The sequence below is a fragment of the Hyperolius riggenbachi genome, chromosome 5, assembly GCF_040937935.1.
Source record: "Hyperolius riggenbachi isolate aHypRig1 chromosome 5, aHypRig1.pri, whole genome shotgun sequence".
Lineage (NCBI taxonomy): Eukaryota > Metazoa > Chordata > Amphibia > Anura > Hyperoliidae > Hyperolius > Hyperolius riggenbachi.
In genome coordinates this window covers 302,789,881-302,803,422 of record NC_090650.1, presented here as the reverse complement: position 1 = coordinate 302,803,422, position 13,542 = coordinate 302,789,881, and the positions used below count along the sequence as shown (strand labels likewise).

The following is a 13,542-nucleotide window of genomic DNA, read 5'->3' as shown; positions in this document are numbered from 1 at the left end:
CCAGCTTCAGCCAGCACCCTCACCTGTCTCTCCCACCTTTCACCCTCTGCCAGCCACTGAAAGCACCCTCTCCAGTCCATCCTCACCAATCACCCTCTGCCAGCCACTGAAAGCACCCTCTCCAGTCCCTCATCACCACCCATCACTCTCTGCCAGCGTCAGGCAGCACCCTTACCTGTCCCTCAACGTGTGTGTGTGTGTGTGTGTGTGTGTGTGTGTGTGTGTGTGTGTGTGTGTGTGTCCGCTCACTCGCCAGGGGGTACTTTGTAGAGATGGAGTAGCAATAAGGGGTACTTGGCTTAAAAAAGTTGAGAAACACTGCTGTAGACGGATGCATTACATTTCAATGGGAAAGTTCACATTGGTATTATAAAACGGATCTGCTTCCTACGTTCTGCTAAACTGATCGGACGTTCCCGACCTGTACCATTTTCACGAAACTGACACGGACCTGAACGCTGAACGTATGCAATGTATCTCTATGGAAAATGGACAATACTGATCCCATTGGCTAGAAAACGTACCTGAATCGTACCACAAGATCACTTGCTGTTTTGATTTTCTCTACTTCCGGGGCACTGATCGATGCACACCACGCCAGACACAGCAGGTTGCAGGCTGTCTGTCTGCTGCATAGGCACACTGCAACATAGGGCCATTGCAAACCATCCCCCTCTCCAAACCCCACTCTAGCCAACCCCTTTTCTCTTCCCCATTGTCCATTTTCCATACGTTTTCATTCACACTGTACCGGAACAGAACGTATGCTAAATGGTTGTAAAATGTGAACAAAACGTATGAAAATGTATCGAACGGAACAGAGAATGGATCCGTTTTGACGGACCGTCCCAGATCAGTTGCAGCGTGACCCCGGCCAAATTCCTTGACCTTTTTTTTTTTTTTTTTTTTTACTTTAAAATGTATTAGCTACACGTTAAAACAAATTATAATAATAATGTGTAGCCTGGTTTGTATTCTAATTAAATGTTCTCTGTTTGAGAGAGCTGCTGAGTGCATAATATGGTTCTGCTTGAAAAGTTTTCATTATTGCCCATTGTTTTTTTTAGCACTGTGTAGTATTGTGGTCTTTCCTAAGTGCCTGTACCAGGATATCTAAAGTTCATTTCCTGTATTTTAATAGCAAATGGATTATACATTTAATCAGTTTAAACAGGAAAAATGTGTTTTGGAAAGTCCACTGTTTAACTACAGAAAGACTGATTTACAAAATAGAAGTAAATGCATGATGTCCTAACATTGGTGAGCCTGGATTTAATAAATGTTATAAGTAAAAAAAAAAGGTGCAGAACAGGAAAGTAAGACTATTTTGAGCTCCGGGTACAGAGAAAGTTGAAAAAATTACCTTAACCAGCTCTCCTCCCTGAGTCAATAGGCCTCTTGCCACCTCACATTGTTCCGTTCGTCTTCTGGGTCACAAGGAAGATTTTTTCCCCTAAAATGGCCATGGCACATCTATGAGAATAGTGCAGTGCACAAGAGGACCTAAGCTCTGAGCATGCTCAGTAGGTCCTCTTGTGCAGTTTTTTTCTGTGAGAGGCAGGGAAGGGGCGTTTATAATGTGGGCAGTATGCCTTTCCTTTAACCACTTGAGGACCGTGGGCTTTACCCCCCTTAAGGACTGGCCACTTTTTTTCCATTCAGACCACTGCAGCTTTCACGGTTTATTGCTCGCTCATACAACCTACCACCTAAATGAATTTTGGCTCCTTTTCTTGTTGGTGCTATTTGATTGCTCCTGTGATTTTTACTTTTTATTATATTCATCAAAAAAAGACATGAATTTTGGCAAAAAAATGATTTTTTTTAACTTTCTGTGCTGACATTTTTCAAATAAAGTAAAATTTCGGTATACATGGTGCGCGAAAAATGTGGACAAACATGTTTTTGATGAAAAAAAAACCCATTCAGTGTATATTTATTGGTTTGGGTAAAAGTTATAGCGTTTACAAACTATGGTGCAAAAAGTGAATTTTCCCATTTTCAAGCATCTATGACTTTTCTGACCACCTGACATGTTTCATGAGGGGCTAGAATTCCAGGATAGTATAAATACCCCCCAAATGACCCCATTTTGAGAAATTTCGTTTCACGACTACTCCTCACGGTTTAGGGCCCCTAAAATGCCAGGGCAGTATAGGAACCCCACAAATGACCCCATTTTAGAAAGAAGACACCCCAAGGTATTCCGTTAGTAGTACGGTGAGTTCATAGAAGACATTTGTGGGGTTCCTATACTGCCCTGGCATTTTAGGGGCCCTAAACCGTGAGGAGTAGTCTTGAAACCAAATGTCGCAAAATGACCTGTGAAATCCTAAAGGTACTCATTGGACTTTGGGCCCCTTAGCGCAGTTAGGGTGCAAAAAAGTGCCACACATGTGGTATCGCCGTACTCGGGAGAAGTAGTATAATGTGTTTTGGGGTGTATTTTTACACATACCCATGCTGGGTGGGAGAAATACCTCTGTAAATGACAATCTTTTGATTTTTTTACACACAATTGTCCATTTACAGAGTTATTTCTCCCACCCAGCATGGGTATGTGTAAAAATACACCCCAAAACACATTATACTACTTTTCCTGAGTATGGCGGTACCACATGTGTGACACTTTTTTGCAGCCTAGGTGCGCTAAGGGGCCCAACGTCCTATTCACAGGTCATTTTGAGGCAATTGTTTTCTAGACTACTCCTCGCGGTTTAGGGCCCCTAAAATGCCAGGGCAGTATAGGAACCCCACAAGTGACCCCATTTTAGAAAGAAGACACCCCAAGGTATTCCGTTAGGTGTATGGCGCGTTCATAGAAGATTTTATTTTTTGTCACAAGTTAGTGAAAAATGACACTTTGTGAAAAAAAAACAATAAAAATCAATTTCCGCTAACTTTTGACAAAAAATAAAATCTTCTATGAACTCGTCATACACCTAACAGAATACCTTGGGGTGTCTTTTTTTCTAAAATGGGGTCACTTGTGGGGTTCCTATACCGCCCTGGCATTTTACGGGCCCAAAACCGTGAGTAGTCTGGAAACCAAATGTCTCAAAATGACTGTTCAGGGGTATAAGCATCTGCAAATTTTGATGACAGGTGGTCTATGAGGGGGCGAATTTTGTGGAACCGGTCATAAGCAGGGTGGCCTTTTAGATGACAGGTTGTATTGGGCCTGATCTGATGGATAGGAGTGCTAGGGGGGTGACAGGAGGTGATTGATGGGTGTCTCAGGGGTTGGTTAGAGGGGAAAATAGATGCAATCAATGCACTGGGGAGGTGATTGGAAGGGGGTCTGAGGGGGATCTGAGGGTTTGGCCGAGTGATCAGGAGCCCACACGGGGCAAATTAGGGCCTGATCTGATGGGTAGGTGTGCTAGGGGGTGACAGGAGGTGATTGATGGGTGTCTCAAGGTGTGATTAGAGGGGGAATAGATGCAAGCAATGCACTGGCGAGGTGATCAGGGCTGGGGTCTGAGGGCATTCTGAGGGTGTGGGCGGGTGATTGAGTGCCCTAGGGGCAGATAGGGGTCTAATCTGATAGGTAGCAGTGACAGGGGGTGATTGATGGGTAATTAGTGGGTGTTTAGGGTAGAGAATAGATGTAAACACTGCACTTGGGAGGTGATCGGACGTCGGATCTGCGGGCGATCTATTGGTGTGGGTGGGTGATCAGATTGCCCGCAAGGGGCAGGTTAGGGGCTGATTGATGGGTGGTGTAAGATTCTTAGAGGGTCTTGCAAGGTATGGCCCTTATTAGAGCCAAAGTGAACCTGTGTTTCAGTCAAAGATTATGTGCAGAGTTCTCTTGCTATACAGATTCTAGAAGGCCAGGCAGAGAGTGGAATAGAAGAGAGAACATTACAGGGAATAGTAAAAGGTCAGAACGCAGCATTATCTATGGGATGTGCAGACTAGCTGTCTGAGCCTGGGATGCCCAGGGCCATACAATGCCAAACAATGCCTGGTGTTTCTAAACACCAGTTTCTGAGTATTTAGGGTACAGGGCATCGGCTTCGCGCTTGCGCACTAGACGGATGTCAATCACAGAGTTCTGGATGTCAATCACAGAGTTCTATAGGCCAATAGCAAGCGTTTAATAGGGGTGACATCTGGAACTCGCCCATATCCCACCTTCGGGGGCGTGTGGTTAGTTAACACTTGTGGGTCTGGAGGTTTTTCCATTTATAAGGTATATGCGTCCAGGTCTGGAGCTAGCGCGCTCATATTAATCAGCTTTGCTCAATATCCGTATTATTACTTGCTGATGTTTGCTTTGCTTCATATGTTTTTCAATATAAGTTTGTAACCAAGATTATACCGAGTATCCCGGTTGGATACAATAAAGATTCTCTTAACTGCTCTGGCGACCAATTCTGTGAAAGTCTGCTAACGGCTGTATATTTTCCGAAGGTGATAAGGACCAGCACTAAGGCTGTCAGGTAGTCACACACAGGGACTAAATATTTGATTATTACAGTGGTGCCAAACTCCACAAAGTTTAACAGGATACTTTAGTGGTGATGAGTCTGCAATTAATTTCCAAACACCCGCGGTCCTCATAGCACCAGATAGACCTCGATCTGCCCAAAGTTTACCACCACCTGGGCAGCCATCCGGGATCCCTAGAGCTCCTAATAAGCCTCCAAAACCGAGAGCTCCTCCAGTGCAGAATCCAGAGTTTCCAGTGCGACCTCCGGCACCCTGGGGGCACCCAATGGCACCCCTGTATTCCCCCATCAATGCAGAACGTTTGGGGAAGATGGTTAAAACCATAACACCATATAACCCCAATTTGAGTGCATTTCAAAATTCTCAGATTTTTGAAGTGTGGGCTAAACGCTACAAATGGGGGGATGAGCAGGCATGCCTGGCAATGTCTCTCTGGGTTCCATACAACGTAGGGACTCAGCTGGAATACAGTGGTCTGAACAGAGCACGGTATCCAAGTGGTTTGTATCCCAATGAAAGTGAGCGAACAAAGCTGCTTGTGGAAGCAGTCACAGGGGCTCCACTCGTAGGTCCAAGTGCTCTGGAATCCTTCAGGTTCTCAAAAGATGACAGCCTGGAGGAGGCCTCAGCAGTTTTTGAAAAAGCCTGGCGGATGGTTACCCGCCAGGAGAACAAGCAGATGTCTCCAGGAGAGGAAGAGTTAATGGTTATAGAATTTTTGCGATGTTTGAAACATTTGGATCGTACTTTGGTGAGCTTAGCCGCACAATCTGGTACAATGGCAGGGGCAGTGAAAGTTCTCAGAACAGCCCAATTGTACGATGGAGGCCCAAGCATGGAAAAGAAGAAGATCCATGCAATGGCCACCAGGGGGGGTCCAGCTACCAATGACAAACAGAAAGTGAAAGCTCAGCAACCTTCCTCCTCTCGGAGAGGAGGAGGGGGGGCTGAGGGGGATCTGTCTTCATTCCAGGCACGCAGGGCTGGTATACAATGCTACAGGTGCCATAATAAAGGACACCTAGCTAGGGAGTGCCCGAGCAAAGCAGAGAAAGGAGACGCAGATGATTTAGCTGCATCAAAGGAAAATGGTTTTGTACAGCAGATTAAACCAAAACGTAACTTTGTCAAAGGACAGAAAGTGGAGAATTCTCCTGAATTCTCTAGCTCTTATCAGACAAGAGAGCAAGGAAAAGAGCCTCTGGTTTTAGAGGTAGGACAGAGAAGGAAGTCTCCATACACTGAGGCCATGAAGCTGATAGCTGCAATGTACCTTAACGAGCAAAGCAGTGAGGATGCAGACACAGCCTCTGATTGACGGTGTACGCCCCCCACTGCTTTGTCCTTCGTTGCACCCATTGTAATAGGGCGGGATGGACGGCCTTATCTTAAAGGGGCAGTGGAGGGGTTTGAGGAAAAAATTTTGTTAGACACAGGTGCATCAGTATCAACCACCGGTCTGCCACTAAAAGAGAAGGGTTCCACAGAAACTACTAATCTGATTAGTTTCAATGGATACCAAAGCAAAGCCAGATTGATTCCGCAAGCACGGGTAAATCTGGGCGGATTCACTATGGTTGTTCCACTGTGGAAAACGGACATCAAGGGGACACTTCTGGGGTCGGATGAAATCCGAAAACAGGGGTGGCTGATTGATATGCCAAATCAGGTCGTGTGGAGTACTGGGGTACCTGATCAGAGCATCAAATGTGTCAATCAAGAGGGTTGGCAAGATGTTTTCAAGGTGTCAAGAGAGGATCTGGAGGAAGGCTGGTCTGAACAATTTGATCCAAACCTTCGCCCGTATCTGGAAAAATATCCAAAGTTATGGGCAAAGAGCAAAACAGACATTGGGAGGATGAATGTGGTGGTCAGGATTTCGGGTCCAGACCCCCCATCCATTCGGCAGTACCGCCTTCCCCCAGAATCTGAGGAACCAGTGAGTAAAATCATTCAAGAGTTCCTAGACAAGCAGATTATCAGGCCATGTAATTCGGTATCCAATAGCCCGATTTGGCCAATCTTGAAACGAGAAACAAATCAATGGAGACTATGTGTGGATTTGAGGGCGGTGAACAAGGTAACGCCGCCTGTGACCACAATTGTGGCTTCAATGCCAGACATTTTAGCCAGAGTTGATGCAAAATGCTGTGTGTTCAGTTGCTTGGATATATGTCAAGGTTTTTTCAGCATACCATTGCATAAAGATTCCCAGTACAGGTTTGCCTTCTCCTTCCGGGGTCAGCAATATACCTTCATGGTCTTGCCTATGGGATTGCACAGCAGTCCCTCTCTTTTTCATCAGGCGCTGGCACATGTTTTAGAACCCCGGAACCTGGGAGATGCATTGCTTTTTTATGTTGATGATCTTTTTGTCCAAAGTGTTACTGTAGATCAGCATAAAGAGATACTGGACATGGTGTTTCAAGCTCTCCAGGATTCAGGCCTAAAGCTGAATCCAGGGAAAGCACAGATCCTGAAGGATGAGGTAACGTATCTGGGAGTTCAAATCTCTGGGACGGGCAAGAAACCGATACAAAAAAGGGTAGCAGCAGTTCTGGCACTCCCAAGACCCACAACAGTGACAGGGCTCAGGAAATTCCTGGGATTGGTCAATTTCAGCAGAGAATTCATAGAAGGGTTTGCAGAAAAAGCAAAAACCTTATATGAACTGCTGAGAGATCAGGAAGAAGCATCCAAAAGCCTCCCATGGACTGACGAGTGTCAGACAGCATGGGAAGGGCTGAAACAAGGTTTGGCACAAGCACCAGCTCTGTGCACAGTGCACCGAGACTTGCCATTTGCCATACAGGTGTTTGCTTCAGAACAGGCCATCTCGGCCGTGCTGTTGCAAAAACATCCAGATGGGCCTAGAATCCTAGGTTATTTCTCCAGAGTCTTGTCACCTGTGGAAAAGGGGATGCCAGAATGTGTAAAACAAGTGGTAGCTCTACATTGGGCAATAATTGCTACAGAATGAAAACATTGCGAGAACGTGGGACCGCCTTTGTTCACAGCTGTCGGAAGAATGGGAGACTTTAGAGGGCAGAGAAAGCTGTACCACGCTCGGGGCTCGGTATGTGGAAAAAGTTAGATTGCTGGCTAACGCAGTCCAAACTTTTGATGCATTTGTGAGAGAAGCTGTGTACAACTGCAGGGAAATTCCGGACATAAGGGGAGCAGAGGGGTGTGATAGATGTCTGGATTTCAAACGGCAGATTCAGCAGTTTAGAAATGCACTGGGAGGTACAGTGACAGGAGGGGTCCCCATTAAGCAAGAAGAGGAGGGGTCCCTTATGGGAATACAGGAAGAGCAGGAGGAACAGCTCTGGGGGGCAGACGGAGGGGAGGAAGACGAGTTCTCATACAGTGAGGAGGCAGAAATGGGCCCGCAGCCAAACAGTCCCACCGCGATCCCAAGAGATAGCAGAGGGGGGAGGCAGCAAGGTACGGGAGCAGAGGAGGAAGATGCGGGAATGCATGCCCCAAGGGAAGGGGGAATCCCACTCCCGGACCTCACTCCACAAAGTTTAACAGGATACTTTAGTGGTGATGAGTCTGCAATTAATTTCCAAACACCCGGGGTCCCCATAGCACCAGATAGACCTCGATCTGCCCAAAGTTTACCACCACCTGGGCAGCCATCCGGGATCCCTAGAGCTCCTAATAAGCCTCCAAAACCGAGAGCTCCTCCAGTGCAGAATCCAGAGTTTCCAGTGCGACCTCCGGCACCCTGGGGGCACCCAATGGCACCCCTGTATTCCCCCATCAATGCAGAACGTTTGGGGAAGATGGTTAAAACCATAACACCATATAACCCCAATTTGAGTGCATTTCAAAATTCTCAGATTTTTGAAGTGTGGGCTAAACGCTACAAATGGGGGGATGAGCAGGCATGCCTGGCAATGTCTCTTTGGGTTCCATACAACGTAGGGACTCAGCTGGAATACAGTGGTCTGAACAGAGCACGGTATCCAAGTGGTTTGTATCCCAATGAAAGTGAGCGAACAAAGCTGCTTGTGGAAGCAGTCACAGGGGCTCCACTCGTAGGTCCAAGTGCTCTGGAATCCTTCAGGTTCTCAAAAGATGACAGCCTGGAGGAGGCCTCAGCAGTTTTTGAAAAAGCCTGGCGGATGGTTACCCGCCAGGAGAACAAGCAGATGTCTCCAGGAGAGGAAGAGTTAATGGTTATAGAATTTTTGCGATGTTTGAAACATTTGGATCGTACTTTGGTGAGCTTAGCCGCACAATCTGGTACAATGGCAGGGGCAGTGAAAGTTCTCAGAACAGCCCAATTGTACGATGGAGGCCCAAGCATGGAAAAGAAGAAGATCCATGCAATGGCCACCAGGGGGGGTCCAGCTACCAATGACAAACAGAAAGTGAAAGCCCAGCAACCTTCCTCCACTCGGAGAGGAGGAGGGGGGGCTGAGGGGGATCTGTCTTCATTCCAGGCACGCAGGGCTGGTATACAATGCTACAAGTGCCATAATAAAGGACACCTAGCTAGGGAGTGCCCGAGCAAAGCAGAGAAAGGAGACGCAGATGATTTAGCTGCAGCAAAGGAAAATGGTTTTGTACAGCAGATTAAACCAAAACGTAACTTTGTCAAAGGACAGAAAGTGGAGAATTCTCCTGAATCCTCTAGCTCTTATCAGACAAGAGAGCAAGGAAAAGAGCCTCTGGTTTTAGAGGTAGGACAGAGAAGGAAGTCTCCATACACTGAGGCCATGAAGCTGATAGCTGCAATGTACCTTAACGAGCAAAGCAGTGAGGATGCAGACACAGCCTCTGATTGACGGTGTACGCCCCCCACTGCTTTGTCCTTCGTTGCACCCATTGTAATAGGGCGGGATGGACGGCCTTATCTTAAAGGGGCAGTGGAGGGGTTTGAGGAAAAAATTTTGTTAGACACAGGTGCATCAGTATCAACCACCGGTCTGCCACTAAAAGAGAAGGGTTCCACTGAAACTACTAATCTGATTAGTTTCAATGGATACCAAAGCAAAGCCAGATTGATTCCGCAAGCACGGGTAAAACTGGGCGGATTCACTATGGTTGTTCCACTGTGGAAAACGGACATCAAGGGGACACTTCTGGGGTCGGATGAAATCCGGAAACAGGGGTGGCTGATTGATATGCCAAATCAGGTCGTGTGGAGTACTGGGGTACCTGATCAGAGCATCAAATGTGTCAATCAAGAGGGTTGGCAAGATGTTTTCAAGGTGTCAAGAGAGGATCTGGAGGAAGGCTGGTCTGAACAATTTGATCCAAACCTTCGCCCGTATCTGGAAAAATATCCAAAGTTATGGGCAAAGAGCAAAACAGACATTGGGAGGATGAATGTGGTGGTCAGGATTTCGGGTCCAGACCCCCCATCCATTCGGCAGTACCGCCTTCCCCCAGAATCTGAGGAACCAGTGAGTAAAATCATTCAAGAGTTCCTAGACAAGCAGATTATCAGGCCATGTAATTCGGTATCCAATAGCCCGATTTGGCCAATCTTGAAACGAGAAACAAATCAATGGAGACTATGTGTGGATTTGAGGGCGGTGAACAAGGTAACGCCGCCTGTGACCACAATTGTGGCTTCAATGCCAGACATTTTAGCCAGAGTTGATGCAAAATGCTGTGTGTTCAGTTGCTTGGATATATGTCAAGGTTTTTTCAGCATACCATTGCATAAAGATTCCCAGTACAGGTTTGCCTTCTCCTTCCGGGGTCAGCAATATACCTTCATGGTCTTGCCTATGGGATTGCACAGCAGTCCCTCTCTTTTTCATCAGGCGCTGGCACATGTTTTAGAACCCCGGAACCTGGGAGATGCATTGCTTTTTTATGTTGATGATCTTTTTGTCCAAAGTGTTACTGTAGATCAGCATAAAGAGATACTGGACATGGTGTTTCAAGCTCTCCAGGATTCAGGCCTAAAGCTGAATCCAGGGAAAGCACAGATCCTGAAGGATGAGGTAACGTATCTGGGAGTTCAAATCTCTGGGACGGGCAAGAAACCGATACAAAAAAGGGTAGCAGCAGTTCTGGCACTCCCAAGACCCACAACAGTGACAGGGCTCAGGAAATTCCTGGGATTGGTCAATTTTAGCAGAGAATTCATAGAAGGGTTTGCAGAAAAAGCAAAAACCTTATATGAACTGCTGAGAGATCAGGAAGAAGCATCCAAAAGCCTCCCATGGACTGACGAGTGTCAGACAGCATGGGAAGGGCTGAAACAAGGTTTGGCACAAGCGCCAGCTCTGTGCACAGTGCACCGAGACTTGCCATTTGCCATACAGGTGTTTGCTTCAGAACAGGCCATCTCGGCCGTGCTGTTGCAAAAACATCCAGATGGGCCTAGAATCCTAGGTTATTTCTCCAGAGTCTTGTCACCTGTGGAAAAGGGGATGCCAGAATGTGTAAAACAAGTGGTAGCTCTACATTGGGCAATAATTGCTACAGAGCACATTGTAGGCTTTTCTCCAATCGAGGTGCAAACACCACATACACCCCTGAGAATGATTTTGCAAGGGCAGGTCAGGGGGGTATCAGCACAGAGGTTGACACAGTGGATTGTCCCTCTTAGTGAGAAGAACATTACCATAGTACACAGTGCAAAATATGTACTTCCTCAACTGATGCAGTATGAGGGAACAGAACATGATTGTGTCCAGGAGGTGGAAAAGGAATTGACCAGTCCATACGGCCGTCTCCACGTTGAAGGAGCGGTAAAAATTTTTGTGGATGGAGCCAGGTATTGGCAAGAAGGTCAATACTGGACAGGTTTTGCAGTTTTTATCCCACAGACTGATCAAACATACCTTTTCCAGCTCCCACCAGGGTTTTCGGCACAGAGAGCCGAATTGGAAGCCATCCAATGGGTAATCCAAAACACAGAGGTGAGAATTACCATTTACAGTGACAGTGCATATGTGGTACGTTCCCTGTGTGACTACCTTCCCATTTGGGCTAAAAGAGGAATGGTGGATGCGACAGGCAAACCCATTCAGCATTCAGAGATCCTCATGCAACTCTTTCAGACTGGCATGCGGAGCCCTGAACGGGTGTCTTTAGTTAAAGTGAAAGCACACCTTCCTCCAGGGAATGATGACATTCTCTTGGAAAATGCAAAGGTAGACACACTGGCAAAAAAGGCAGCGGTGGAGGGAGATTTTCTCTATTCAGAGGAAATGCCTTCGATCAGCAAACTTTCCAAGGTGAAGCAGCAGGTTCCGGAACCGGCACCCTGTTTCCTCCAAGAACAAAGGAAAGATCAAAACATTGTTCAGATTGTGGAACAGACCAAACTTCCGGCAGAGCTGGTTGTGATCAATGGTGTTCTGTGTAAACAAAGGCCAGAAGGGATAGTGCCATATATGCCACAACATTTAGAGAAGGAATTAGTGAGATTCAACCACGATCTTTTGGGACACATAGGGATAGCACGGCTAGTAGAAGTGATGAAAAACAAATACTACAGCCCTACCCTTAAACAGACATGTGAGGAGTGTGTACAAGGATGTCTCATATGTGCCCAGATCAATCCCAAGCCAAAAGGGGAAAAACCGGCTTTACAGAGGGTTCCTGTGGCGGGAGGTCCCTATCAGACCCTACAGATTGATTTCATAGGCCCACTCCCTGTAGCCAGGGGGGGATTGCGATTTGCATTGGTAATAGTCGACATTTTCACAAAATACGTGGAGGTCATACCTCTCAAGTCTGCCACAGCCCTGTGTACAGCTAAAGCCTTATGGGAACATGTTTTCAGTAGGTGGGGGTTGCCCAAATGTATTGAGTCAGATCAAGGCCCAAGTTTCGTTGGTCAGGTGATGAAAACACTTTGTGCCCTTTTGGGGATAGACCAAAAGTTCCACATACCGTACAGACCCCAGTCCTCTGGGATAGTGGAACGTATGAACCGTACTCTTAAGACAGGCTTAAAAAGGATGATCCTGACCTATGGCAAAGACTGGGTTACCCACCTTCCAGCTGTAATGATGGCGTATCGAGCCACACCTGCAGCGGCCACAAAAGTGTCACCACATGAACTGATGACAGGGAGGAAAATGCATCTTGTCTTCCCGAACGAACCTTTTCTTTCAGAGATGCAAAAACAGGCCATTAGTCATGAAAAATGGTTAAGAGCTTGGCAAGCACAACTGCAAAGGACGTTGCAGTTTGCAGCCACAAACATGTGTCGCCCAGAGCCTGTACATACTGCAGATAGCGCATCTGAAAAGTATGTCCAAGGGGGGTGGGTGATGGTGAAAACTTTCAGAAAGACAGGTCCGTGGGAAGCAAATTTTGAAGGTCCTTACAAAATCATAAAGAAAGTAAGTGACACCACTTTGGTCGTGGAGAGGGATTTGTCATTCAATCCACCAAAAAGCAAGAAAAAGTTCAAACGAACTCCACAGAAACCAATCATTGTGCATATTGATCAATGTAAAGTGTATAAAGGGAAAGGCCCGACTCCAGAAGGGTCAGGCACAACCAATAATAAGGAATGATATGTTCCTATGTCGATTTCAGGTGATCGGACAACATGTATGCAAGGAAGATGAATAGATGGCAACTGAGATGGCTAGCGAGATTTCATCCGTACAAACGAAAGTTTCCAGATGTCAATCCGGACATGGAGAGGAGCAGGATTTCCGAGACCGAGAAAAAGACTGAAAGACTGATGGGGCAAAACGTAACCCAAAGTGCTAATGCTTTCTCTTTTCCAGGATGTACCATCTGGGACTATTATCATTCCTATTCTGATTATTATTACTCCTATTCTGACTATGATCATTACTATGAGGACTATTATCGTTACTATGATGACTATTATCGTTACTATTATGATTATTATTATATTTACTACTATTCTCATTACTATTACTGGTATTATGATACAAGAAGAGTGACAACTGTTACCGGAGGGCAGACCAAGATTCCTGGGGGCCGCAAGAAAAAGTTTATTTTTGCTTTTTAACATGAAGTCTACAGATACATTTATGGATATAAGTGGTCAGACCAAGTGAATCTCACAAGGGGGGAACTTACTGTGTGAGCAAAAATCCCAGATGGATCTAGTGTCGAGGT

General features: G+C 46.3%; 1 protein-coding gene across 1 annotated transcript in view; it reads left to right on the top strand.

Moving 5' to 3' along the window:
- Positions 1-13,542, top strand: part of LOC137517694 (melanocortin receptor 5-like) — a 306,932-nt gene that overhangs the window by 192,069 nt on the left and 101,321 nt on the right. The gene's annotated exons all lie outside the window — the stretch shown is intronic.